We start from the raw sequence: 13,723 nt of genomic DNA, 5'->3' as shown, positions 1-13,723 counted from the left end.
ATGGATGTAATCACACTTTGATACTTGTTAAGTTTAATAGAAGACTTGGTATAGACTACAAGGAAACTTATTCCCCTGTAATGGATGTAATCACACTTTGATACTTGTTAAGTTTAATAGTCTCTGAAGGACTAGATATGCGTCTTATGGATGTTGTTACAACCTATTTATATGGGTCTATAGATACTGACATATATATGACAATCCTTGAAGAATTCAAATTGCCTGAAACAACTAATCCAAAACCTCGAAACATATACTCAATCAAACTACAAAGATCTTTGTACAGATTAAAGCAATTTGGATGTATGTGCTATAATCGTTTGAGTGAGTATTTGTTAAAAGAAAAATATGTGAATAATTCAATTTGCCCATGTGTTTTTATCAAGAAATCAAAATTTGGACTTACAATAACTGCAGTGTATGTGGATGATTTAAACCTTATAGGAACTCTTAAAGAGCTCACAAAAGCAGCCAATTATTTAAAGAAGGAATTTGAAATGAAAGACTTGGGGAAAACAAGATATTGCCTCGGCCTACAAATCGAGCATTATTCAAATGGCATATTGTGGACCCCGTATTTCGGCTCATGCGTTTTCCACTCGATGGCGAGCTCGATTTTGATTTGAAAGGTGATTTTCATTGATTAAAAAAACATGACTTGGAGTCGCCACTTATTTTTGTTTTATTTTTAAAAGGGTAAACAAAATAAGAAAGAAAACCCTAAGTGCGACTCCTTATTTTGGAAAAGGTGATCTACGAAAAATCGGATCGGGCTCGGGGGTCAGGTTACTTATCGAGAAGGTACGGTAAAGACCATAGCACCCCTCTAAGTCCCTAAAGTCGGGTCTCTACTAATAAAATGAAGCTGACATGACAATCAGTAGGAAAATCAATGGATACTCAAATTGATCATGCACATATGAGAATCAAAACACTCAATAAAAAAAACGATCAAAGTGGGAGCGGGGCATACCTTGGCATCAAACGATCAATGCGCTATCAAGAGAGTGGGTTAGTGCACAATTAAGAAATAATCTCATGCATGTTAGAGAGCAATATGTATGATAATCCAATCAAACAATCGATCAATCAATCATAAAGTCACCCAGGTTGGGCCCCCACCAAAGCCCGTTTATTTTTGCATGACTTAATGTCACATACTTCATTATTTCGGAATTATGAAAAATTCGTTCATGATTATTAGAATCAAGGGGAGCAGAAAATCGTTTGAAGACCAGAATGGAATTAAAACTATTTGAGAAAATCGGTTTTTTTGAAATTCATTTGAAAAATTGGAGTCTTGAAGGTTGCTTAAAATTTGGAGTTTTTAGAGTTCATTTGAAGGTCGGACTTTCAGAAACTAAATGTGAGAATGAGAATTTTTAGAAATTAAATTTGAACGAGATTGGAAACTTGAAAACGATTTGAGGGTTCGGGATTTTAAATGAAAACTAAGTTACGAAAATTGGGGGCTTTGGGAATTAAATTTTGAAAGAAATCAGAATTGTAAGTTATTTGAGAAGTAGAGATTATGAATGTCGATTTATATATAAAAAAAAAAGAAAAAAAAAAGAAAAAAAAAAGGTAGCAATCTTGAAAATCATTCGAATGCAGAATTTATAGAAATAATGAATAAAGTAATAGCGATAATGATAATAATAAGTAGCGGGATAAATACGGGGATTAGAGCATGGGAAACTGAAAATTAAGTTCGGAGATAGGACAATTGGAATTTCAGATAGCTAAATTTAGAAATCGGAATTTTGAAGAATTAGACTTTAATGATTGAGATTTTTAAGAGAAATAAATAGGTAAGTATGGGACAGTGCTACTAATTAGTCAAAACGATATTGGAACGGATGAAAGTGAATAGTGAGATTTGTGAGATTAAAAATTAAATTTTGAAAGATTGAGATTTTTAAAAGAAACAAACAAATAAATATAGAATAACGTTACTAGTTAATTAAAAACGATATTTGCACGGATGAAAAGGAATAGTGAGATTCGTGAGATTAAAAATTAAATTAGGAAGTCAGGTTTTTGAAGAATTGGACTTTGAATAAATAAATAAATATAGGATGACAATTCTGCTTAAGGAAAATAACATTTAAATGAATAAAGAAGAATAGTGGGATTTTTAGGGTTGAAAATTAAGTTAGGACATCGGATTTTTGAAGGGTTAGACTTTAAATAATTAGATAAAAACGGGATTGTAATTCTAATTGATGAAAATAAGACTTAAACGAATTATTGAAAAATTAAGTTAAGGCAGGGGATTTTCGAAGGATTAGACTTTAAATAAGTAAATGAATATGAGATACTAATTCTAATTAAAGAAAATAACATTTAGACAAATAGTAGAATTTTAGGATTGAGAATTAAATTATGACATTGGATCTTTTTAAAGGATTGGATTTTGGATAAATAAACTAATATAGGATCTTAATACTAATGAACGAAAATAATCATTTAAATCGAATAAAAAGAATAGTGGAATTTTTAGGGGTTTGAAAATTAAATTAGGACATTGGATCTCTGAAGGATTGGATTTTAAATAACTAAACTCGTATAGGATGATAATACTAATTAACGAAAATAACATTTAAATGGAATAAAAAGAATAGTGGAATTTTTAGGGGTTTGAAAATTAAGTTAGGACATTGAATTTTTGAAGAGTTGGACCTTAAATGAATAAAAAGGTAGGGGATAAGAATTCTAGTTAACGAAAATAACATTTAGGCGAATAATAGAATTTCTAAGGTTGAAAGTTAAATCGATATTTTTGAAAAATTGGACTTTAAATAAATATGGGATGATGATTCTAATTGATAAAAATGAAATTTAAACGAATTGTAGAATTTTTAGAATTGAAAAATTAAATTAAAAAAATATGGAATGTTCGAAGGATTAGACTTTAAATAACTAAATAAGTACAGGATTGTAACTCTAAGTGATGAAAATAAGATTGAGTTGAATTGTAGAGTTTTTAGGATTTGAAAGATTAAATTAAAACATGGAATTTTTTAAGGATTAAACTTTAAATAACTAGATAAACATGTGATAATAATTCTAATTGACGTAAATGAGATTTAAACGACTTATGGAGAAATTAAATTAAGACATGGGATTTTTAAAAGGGTTAGACTTTAAATAACTATATATGTATGAGATAATGATTCTATTTGATGAAAATAAAATTCAAACGAACTATTGAAAAATTAAATTGAGGCATGGGATTTTTAAAAGGGTTAGAGTTTAAATAACTATATAAATATGTGATAATAATTCTAATTGACGTAAATGAGATTTAAACGACTTATTGAAAAATTAAATTGAGGCATGAGATTTTTAAAATGGTTAGACTTTAAATAACTATATAAATATGTGATAATAATTCTAATTGACGTAAATGAGATTTAAACGACTTATGGAGAAATTAAATTAAGACATGGGATTTTTAAAAGGGTTAGACTTTAAATAACTATATATGTATGAGATAATGATTCTATTTGATGAAAATAAGATTCAAACGAACTATTGAAAAATTAAATTGAGGTATGGAATTTTTAAAAGGGTTAGACTTTAAATAACTATATAAATATGTGACAATAATTCTAATTGACGTAAATGAAATTTAAACGACTTATTGAAAAATTAAATTGAGGCATAGGATTTTTAAAAGGGTTAGACTTTAAATAACTATATAAATATGTGATAATAATTCTAATTGACGTAAATGAGATTTAAACGACTTATGGAGAAATTAAATTAAGACATGGGATTTTTAAAAGGGTTAGACTTTAAATAACTATATATGTATGAGACAATGATTCTATTTGATGAAAATAAGATTCAAACGAACTATTGAAAAATTAAATTGAGGCATGGGATTTTTAAAAGGGTTAGACTTTAAATAACTATATAAATATATGATAATAATTCTAATTAATGAAAATGAGATTTAAACGAGTATTTGAAGGATTAAATTCAAACATGGGATTTTTGAAGGATTACTTAAAGACCTAAGTTTTGAAAATGGAATTTAAAGTCTAGAATGTAGAAACTTCTTTGAGTCCAATATAGATTAATTTATACAAAAGTTTTTCATATATGGTGATTAGACATAATTAAAATATAAATTATTTTGTGTTTCAGAAAAACGATGTTCACCCCTAATGATTTATCCCTTAGTTATGCTCAAGTCAAATTAAAGAAGGTAGGTAAAAACGTAATAAGGTGTAATAAAAAATAAATAATAAATAGATTATGAAGATTAGGAGTTTAGAGATTTTTTTTTTTAGAGTTAGGGCATCCAAGTGGGCTAACCCAACATGGCCTTGGGCCATGAGGGTGGCTAGTTTGAGGAACAATGAGGCTCCCCATCAATGCGTGGGCTGGGCTCCAAACCCAAGCCCAAATCCGAACCATGGGCAAGCCTAAAACAGCCATTTCCATTACAAACTTGGGCTTGGGCTCAAATCTGAACCCGCTACCACCAGAAAAACCTACATTACCGCCTTTGACACCTTGAGTCTGAACTTCACCTCCTCATTTAAGCTCGTCATCGACGAACCGTACACCGCCTTCCCCATCGAACCTGAAGGCTCCAACTGCCCTGACTGCCGCCCCCCGACGCCACCAGATTTCTTCACGTCGTCTCCGGTAATCGGCGCTGCACGTGACCCTGTCGTCGGCTGCCGCTCCTTGTGTTGATCCCACCGCTTAGACATGTGAAGGCCACTGCTGAGCTGGTGAGATGGGATTCGCGTACCCATTGATAACTTGAAGAGAGGAAGATAGAGAAGGAGCGAAATGGAGAGATGCTTTAGAGAGAGAAAATGTGGTGTTTCTGATGGAGAGAGGAAGGGTGACCACATGCATGTACAGTCCTCATGCTCGTGGAAGGGATGATGGAAATGAGAGGGTGGTGTTTCTGATGGGTGGTGAGATGAGGGTAGCCATGCGCATATAGTGTTGTGTTATCCATTCTTTCAATGTTGTGAAAGTGCAATCTTTTCAAAAGGGCCCCAACAACACCACTATCCCCACTAAGAGCTGTTAAGCAAGATATGAAAAGAATGGATGATTCCTTCCCATGTCTAGATCTTTTAACATTCCATGAAAACCCAACTGCAACTACAGAATTCCTGATGGTATAAACCAATGGCTGAGAAGATCCAGGTGACAAAGATGGGCCAGGAACTATACCAAGCCTAAGAGATCTAGATAAAAAAAACACTTACCGAAGGACTTTTCCAGCTCATTGGGTCATTGTAAATATAGCTGCATTGTTAACCTTTGGAACTATTATTGTCAAGTCAATAGTGGCATAACACAAAGGATCCATGGCACACTTATGAAACATTGTACAAGTAGCTGCAGTGTAGCATAGGCTTTGTGTATCTAGCATAGAAAATACCTGGACCAAAACGAGAAGCTCCTCCTCTGCTCAGCTCGAAATCACCTCCCTATAGCTCCTCTTGCTTACAGCTTCTCCATGGCTTTCAAACTCTTCTTCTCAGTTCTCTCTCACTCTTCCTCATGCACTCCAAATTTCCCAGAACCCTGAATCTCAGGAAACTCTCTCCCCTATCCTTACTCTGTTTCTTTTTATTTTCTCCGTTTTTCTTTCCTTCCTTCGCAAGCCACTCCTCCCGTCCCCTATTCACCAGTCAACAACATGGCCTCCTTTCTCTTTTCCTGCCTCATCTAATCTGGCTTTCAGTAGACAAAGGGCCCCCCTCCCTCACTTATCCTAGGTGTCGCCAGCTCCTCCAAGTGGCGAGACATCATTCTTCCCATGCTATCAAAAAATCCCTAAAAAAAACTAATTGTCTTTGCTCTCTTAAGGGGGTCTATAATCCGTCAATCGACATATATAGAGAAAGTATTAAAATGATTTTATATGGACAAATCACATCTAGTCAATTCCCCTATGGTTGTTCGTTCACTTGAAGTGAACAAAGACCCATTTTGTCCTAAATAAGAAAATGAAGAACTGTTTGGTCCAGAAGTATCATATCTCAGTGCAATCGGTGTACTAATGTATCTTGAAAATTGTACTAAGACCAGACATAGCATTCTTTGTTAACTTACTAGCAAGATACAGTTCTGCTTCAACTAAAAAGCATTGGAATGAGATTAAACATATATTGTGATACCTTCGTGGAACAAGTGACATGGGTTTATATTATTTAAAAAAATCAAAATCATAATTGATTAGGTATGCAAATGCAGGACATCTTTTAGATCCTTATAAAGCTCGATCTCAAACGAGATATGTCTTTACTTATAATGGAATGACAATATCTTGGAAATCAGCCAAGCAAACAATAGTAGCCACATCTTCAAATCATTAAGAAATTCTTGCAATTCATGAAGCAAGTCGTGAATGTGTATGGCTAATGATCCAACATATACAAGAAACATGTGGACTATCTTTCATCAGAGGCAATGCAACCGTGTTACATGAAGATAATGTTGCTTGTATTGCACAAATTAAAGAAGGATTCATAAAAGGTGATATAACTAAGCATCTCTCCCCTAAATTCTTCTATACTCATGAGCTCTAAAAGAAATGTGAGATTGATGTTCAACAAATTCGGTCATGCAATAATCTAGCAGATCTATCACAAAGGCGTTACCTTCGACCACATTGAAAAAGTTAAGGTATGACATTGGAATGCGAAGATTGAGAGATCTACCATTTGAAATGTTGAAGAAATCATAATCATATTTACATGAAGAGGAGAATTCTAATATGGATATATTGCACTCTTTTTTCCTTCGTCCAGGTTTTATCCCACTGGGTTTTACAAAAAAGGTTTTTAATAAGGCAGTTACCATATTCTTCTTATCATCCAAGGGAGAGTGTTAGAAAATATGAGAATTTATCGGATTATGGAAATTTATGGGTGATCATCCATATTGGTGTATATTTCTTTGTGACTCCTTATAAAAAGGAGATACCTCTAATGAAATTTTATTCTATTCTCTTCCTACATTCTAATTTCTCTTTCTTGTTTTCTTCTCCTTTCACTTTATAATTTTACAACAATATAATATATATATTTATTCATCAAATATCATTAAGATTCAAATACTCCATTTGGTTTGTGGTTTAGATTGGGTCACTCTTCTTCAGCCTTCAACAGCGATAAAATCGAATTTTTGATAAAAGTACGATAATTTTAAAAAATAATTAATAAACTACCATAGTGGGAAAAATAATTTCAAATCTACCGTAGCTTTGTCCAAGTAGGAAAGAGAAACATATTTTTTTTATTATAAAAAAAATTATCTTTTAAAAAAGTGAGAAATCGACTTCTAAAGAGACGATTTTCAAATATATATATATATAAAGTGGGAAATCGCAATCATCTCTTCAAAAGACTACTTTCACAAAAAAAAAAAAAAAAAAAAACTTCAAAAATCCATTTTTTTCATTCCCTAAAAATAATGTACTTATACAGTAATATAATTATTATATATATAGATATAAATAAATAAATTAATTTTATTTACTCAATCTAATATATAAAAATAATTATAATTATTAAGATATTTATCAACAATAATATTTATAAAATATAAATTATGTTTAACATTCCATATTTAAAAAATTTATATTAAATTATATATTGAATTAAAAAAAATTTCTTAACCTTCAATTTTTTATTTAAATTAATTCAATTAATTATAATTAATAAAATTAATTTAATTTAATTTTTTTTTTATTTATAAGATAAATAATATTTATCTATTATTTTTTGTTTCTTTTATTTTGGAATTTAAAAAATTATTATCAATTTTATGTGAAAAATGAGTTTATATAAAAAAAATTATTATTAATTTGTTAAATAATTATATGATTTTTGAAGTTTTTTTTAGAAAATCAATTTCTTTTTTTTTTTTTTCTTTTTTTTTTAAATCTCATTTTTTTTAGATTCTCACTTTTTGATTCTGGTTTTTTTGTTTTGTCTTTTTGTTTGTTTGTTTGTTTGTTTGTTTTTTGTTTTTTATGAAAATTGTCTCTTGAAGAGATGATTACCCCCCACCCCTAACAAAATCGTCTCTTCAAAAGACGATTTCCCACTTTTAATAATTACTTTATTTTATTTTTTTAATAAAATCGTCTTTTCAAAAGACGATTTCTTACTTTTTTTTAAAAAAAGTATATTTATCCTCTTATTTTATTCAGGTTTCTTCAAGAGACGATTTTAGTCAAACGATTTTTTTTAAACTATATATATTTTTCTCTTTCCTATTTGTCCAAAACTATGGTAGATTTGGAAATATTTTTCCTACTATGGTAATTTTAGAATTATATAGATTGGGAATTGGCTTAGCTTAAAAATATCAACATTTTAAATCTTGTTCCTAATCGATTTCAACCTCTCCAAAAAAAAAAAAATTCATGTTGTAGACCCCCATTTTGGGGCTCACTTTCTTGCGGATCATTTTGCCATGTGTCACAATTTTGGAAGACCACGTGTCGACTCTTGAGAGGCCATTAGGGAATCATGTTAGTGGTTTGGAGAAACAATGGGAGGCTGACACGTGTCATGGGAATATTCAGAAATAGTTTTTTGGGGGAGCGTATTCTGTTGAGGGTGAAAGTGAGATATTTTGTGAGGGATTATAGAAGGACTTTTAAGGTGGCTTTGGAGGCAAGACAGAGGAGAGGGGAGAGGGTTTTGTGGGGATTATAGAGATAGTGAGTTGTTAAAGAGAATGAGGAGACTTGAGGAGAAAAATAGCATGTTTTTAGGATAGCTTGGGAATGGAGATAGCTAGAGATGTGGGAAATTAGCTGGGTTTCTTTGTGAGAGGAGCCTGGTGGATGCTAGAGCGAGTAGGGTAGCTTGAGGAGCAATAGTGTTTTTGGGTTACATAGAGAGAAGATCATTTTGGTTATTGTGACAGAGAAAGAGGAGCTGAAGAAGGAAAAACAGAGGAAAGTTTATGTTGTGGACTTCTAGGTAAGGCCACCTTGAGCTTGACCTGTTTCTATTTTTCTTAATATTTCATTTCATTCTCTACTAAGCATTATTCTATTGTTCAGTTTGAATATCACAAGTTTCCTAGTTATTTTGTTTGAATATGATTTGTTTGTACATAATACTCTGTTTTGGTTTCCTTTCATACTCTTGATTTTCCCCTGTAAATAGCTGGATTCCCCTTTGGATTTGGGTTTGATGTTTGATAGTTGTATTATGGACTTCCAGTTTGTCTCACATTTGCCTCTGCCCGTTTATTGCTCATGAAACGAGGTTTTGCCTAATAATTCCTTGAGTCTCTCATTCTTGCTCTGTTTTTAGCTATTTCATTCCCCATACTCCTCTGCTCATGTGCATCTAGTTATGGAAATGCCTTGGTCTATGTATCACCCTTTGAGAGAACATTGGCTGCTCCTAACCTGGTGGATGACTATCACTTGAACTTACTGGACTGGGATAGCAGCAACGTTCTGGTTGTTACTCTTGGAGGCACTATATATCTATGGGATGTTTCACATGGTTCCACCTCAGAACTTGTTGTGCTTGAAGACGAAAGTAGCCCCACTACAATCTTCACATCATATAATGAGGTCTATGATAGTTTTGATGTAGTGGGGTTCATGTCATTCAATATGGGTTTGCACCTTGAGTACCGAAAATTCCGTCACTGTCCACTTCAAAATTTCCTGTCCAAATATTGAAAACAGACACATCAATTTACCCAATCTAAAACTGGGGATATGGGTGTTATGATTGTTCATAAATGCAAGGAAGGAGAACCCGAATATTGGCTTCCCAATGGAGAGACTAGTTCAGGAAAGCCTGTTTCTCAGCAATGTAACAGAATTGAAATCAAGGGAATGGATTTTTGGTCTGAGAGGAAAAGCAGAGGTGGAGTCAAGTCAGATGATACTGCATTTTTTATTAGTGTGCTTTGCTTGTGGGCATCTTGAAAAATTATCTTCAATATTTTCTTTCACTAGCTTTTCTATAGGGAATTCAATCAAATAAGCCTCTTTAAGTTCCTTCTCCTCTTTGGTTCCATGATTCTTACATGAATGAAAAATGTTCAGCTCAATTGTCATGTTACCAAAGGTAAGTTGCATCACCCCACTTTGACAATTAATCAATGCATTACTGTGGCAAGGAAATGTCGGCCAAGTATAATAGGAACATGGTTGAGTCCACTAGTTCCTTGTTTCATATCAAGCACCACAAAATCAACTGGATAATAGAAATTATCGATTTGGATCAACACATTTTCAATAATTCCTATTGGAAACTTGACTGATCTATCCGCAATGAAAGTGTGATGGAAGTATACTATAGTTCTCTAAGCCCCAATTGCTTATATACTAAGTAGGGAAGAAGATTCACACTTGCCCCCAAGTCTAAAAGTGCTCTTTTTACAAAAGTGTTGCCAATATTCACCGAGATAGTTAGGCATCCCGGATCCTTATACTTGATTGGAGTCTTGCATTGGATGATTGCACTAACTTGTTCAATCAAGAAAGCTTTATTTTTCAAATGCATCCCTCTCTTTATGGTACACAAATCCTTAAGAAATTTGGCATAGGCTGGAACTTGTTTTATCATGTCAAGGAGTGGTATATTGACTTTTACTTGCTTGAGAACTTCAAAAAATTTTGGAACATTATTTGCCACTTTTTTGGATTGAAGAGCCATGGGAAAAGGTGGAGCTAAGAGCATATCTTTCTTCTTAACCTCTTCTTTAACAATCTCATTTTCCTTTGATCTATCATCCTCATTCACTTCTTTCCATTTTTCTTGTTCTTTCATATTTTCCTTTTGTTTCCCTCTTTTATTCTCTTTTGGTTTTGGCATAGGTTGATCAACTTGCTTACCACCTCTTAAGGTAATGATTGCTTTGACTTCATCTTTCTTAATAGAACTTTCACTTGTCTCTCCAATTTCATGGGCTCCACTTAGATTTTGTTGGGGTTGTGAAGAGAATTTTCCTTTTTCTTGCACCATATGCATGCTTGTGAGTTTAGAAATAGCAAGCTGCATATTATCAATCTTTTGTGTGAGATTGGTTTGCAAGCTATCAAATTTCTGATTGAAAGATGTCTCCACATGATCTATCCTTTGGTTTACTTGAATATTGATATTCTTTTGATCACCAATAAAATCACCCAAAATTTTACTCAAGTTTACAATAGCTTGCTCAACCAAAGAAACTTGTTGTGGAGAGTCTTCCATGAATTGTTGGCTTTGTGAGTATTGCCTTAAAGAAAATTGCTCTTGTCCACAATTCCATGACATGTTTGGATGATTCTCAACAAGTTTTTTCCCTATAGCTGGTATTGTAGGACAATCACTCACTTCATGTTCTATAGATTGACAACTAGAACATTGCTCCATGTAAATTGGATTATCATATATTGCATCCACCTCATGAAATCCCTTAACTTCAAGTTCTTCTAGCCTTGTTGTCAAAGCTACCATTTTAGCTTGTAGATCAACATCTTCATTCCACATATACATTCCTCCTTTTGAATTGTTTTGAGACTTGGACTTGTGTAAATCCCTTTCATGTGACTCATCCCACTACCTTGATATGTCAACTACATAATTCAAAAATTCAAAGGCTTCATCGGGACTTTTGCTCATAAAGTCACCTCCACACATGGTTTCTAGCAATTGCTTCATAGTTGGCAACATGCCCTCATAGAAGTAACTCACCAACATCCATGTGTCAAAACCATGATGAGGACAAGCATTGATTACTTCCATATATCTTTCTCAACAAGCATAAAAAATTTCATTGTTCAATGCCGCAAATTTGGTAATTTGCCTTTTCAAGCCACTTGTGCGATGTATGGGAAAAAATTTCTTCAAGAAGGTTGTTTGTAGTTCCAACCATTACCTTATGCTTTGGGGCCTTAATGAGTTGAACCACAACTTAGCCTTATCCTTCAATGTGAATGGAAAAAACTTCAATCTCATAAGCTCAATGGATGTGTTTCCCTCATGAAATGTATGACAAACCTCTTCAAAATCCTTGATGTGAGTATAAGGATTCTCATTCTCCATTCCATGAAATTGAGGTCAAAAGGGTACCAAGTGAGTTTTTATCACAATAAGCTCATTAGGAAAAACTATACATGATCCCATGCCAATCCTTTGAGGATGCATATATTATCTCATTGATCTAGACATGTGAGAATTGCCATTGTTTGGTCCTTGTTGAGTTTGTTGATTTTCCCATTGATTTTCCATTTTCTCAACAATTGGATCACAAACCAAAAATGATTAGCAATATAAGTCATTTTCAATCTCTCCTTTGAGTTTTATTCTCAATGTAGCATGCAATGGAGAGCCTACAAAACAAGTCAAGAAAAACCAAAACAAACCAAGAAGAACAAAAGAGGAATAAAAGATAAAAATGGAATAAAAAAATAATAAGAAAAATAGAGAATCGGTAAAGAGAACTTCACCAATCTTGTGATGTGGATCACAAGGGCTAATCCTCACCAAAAAAAAAAACATGCCTTAATCACCTAGGCACCATCCCTAGCAGCAGTGCCATTTTTTATCGCTCATGATTTTGTCGTTTATTGGATCAAAACAAAATTTATAACCTAATTCACTATTCTATAGCAGTTTGTACCCGATCAAAAAGTGGTTTTAGTACAAACTACTGTAGTATAGTGGTTTTTAGGTATCGTCCACAATGATGGATTATTCTCGGTAATTAAGGCTTGAATGAGATGATAAGAAATGATTGTGATCAAGTGAAATTGATTTGAAAATGCATGACAAAATTTCAAAATGATAATGATTTCAAATTGAGAGGAAAATGAAGTGTAAAAGAGAAAAAAATTAATAGGAGGTGAAATTCTCGAAGTTAGGATTTTCTAGAAAGCAATTTCCATGGTGAATAGATGTTGAGATCTAATTTTCATCTAAACCGATTTTTTATTTAGCTTTAGGTCTATATCTAATTTATCTTCAAATTAAGTAATCTAATCCAAGAGATCAATTCAAATCATATATTCAATTCATCTTAAATTATCTTCCAATGATTCACACAATGCAACTATTCAATCTCATCAAATCTAGCATTAAGAATTTGATGAATCTACCTAGCTTGCATTGTAGTAATCATCCAAGACAATTTGAAGAGAAAAATCCTCAAATTTTAATTAATCAATCAATTGGATCAATTTACCTTTGCAATTCAAGCTCAATTCTCTAATTCACCATAAATCTTGTCTTTAGATCCTCCCTCCTCCGAGAAAAACGAGATTTAGCCACTCATGTTTGGAGATTTGATCTCACAAGACATGTTTAGTTACCGAGAAAATGAGAGAAAATGAAGGAAAGTAGAGAATTATATAGAGAGAAGAAGTCTAAAAAGTTCTACAATTAGGAAATGTATCAAAAGTTCTTAAATGAGTCAATCAAGTTTCTATTTATAGGCTAAGGTAAAGTGGATACTTGGCATCATCTCAGAGGTCTTCTAGAGGCTTCTTTATCAAGGAATCTGGAGAAAATACATTTTCGCATGAGCCCCAGCAATTTCGCATGATGGTGCGAAGTGGAGGATCCATTAGCATTATTTTCGTCTTCTTAGAGCGTTTCGCATGACTGTGCGAAAATTTCGCATGGTCATGCAAAATTCAAAAACATGTTTTTCGACTTCTCTTTGCAATTTCTCCCATTTCTTCATTTTTAATCCACCTCCACCACCTTCA

Source organism: Vitis vinifera, chromosome 14 (assembly GCF_030704535.1).
Source record: "Vitis vinifera cultivar Pinot Noir 40024 chromosome 14, ASM3070453v1".
Lineage (NCBI taxonomy): Eukaryota > Viridiplantae > Streptophyta > Magnoliopsida > Vitales > Vitaceae > Vitis > Vitis vinifera.
Note: the sequence above shows the minus strand (reverse complement) of the source record.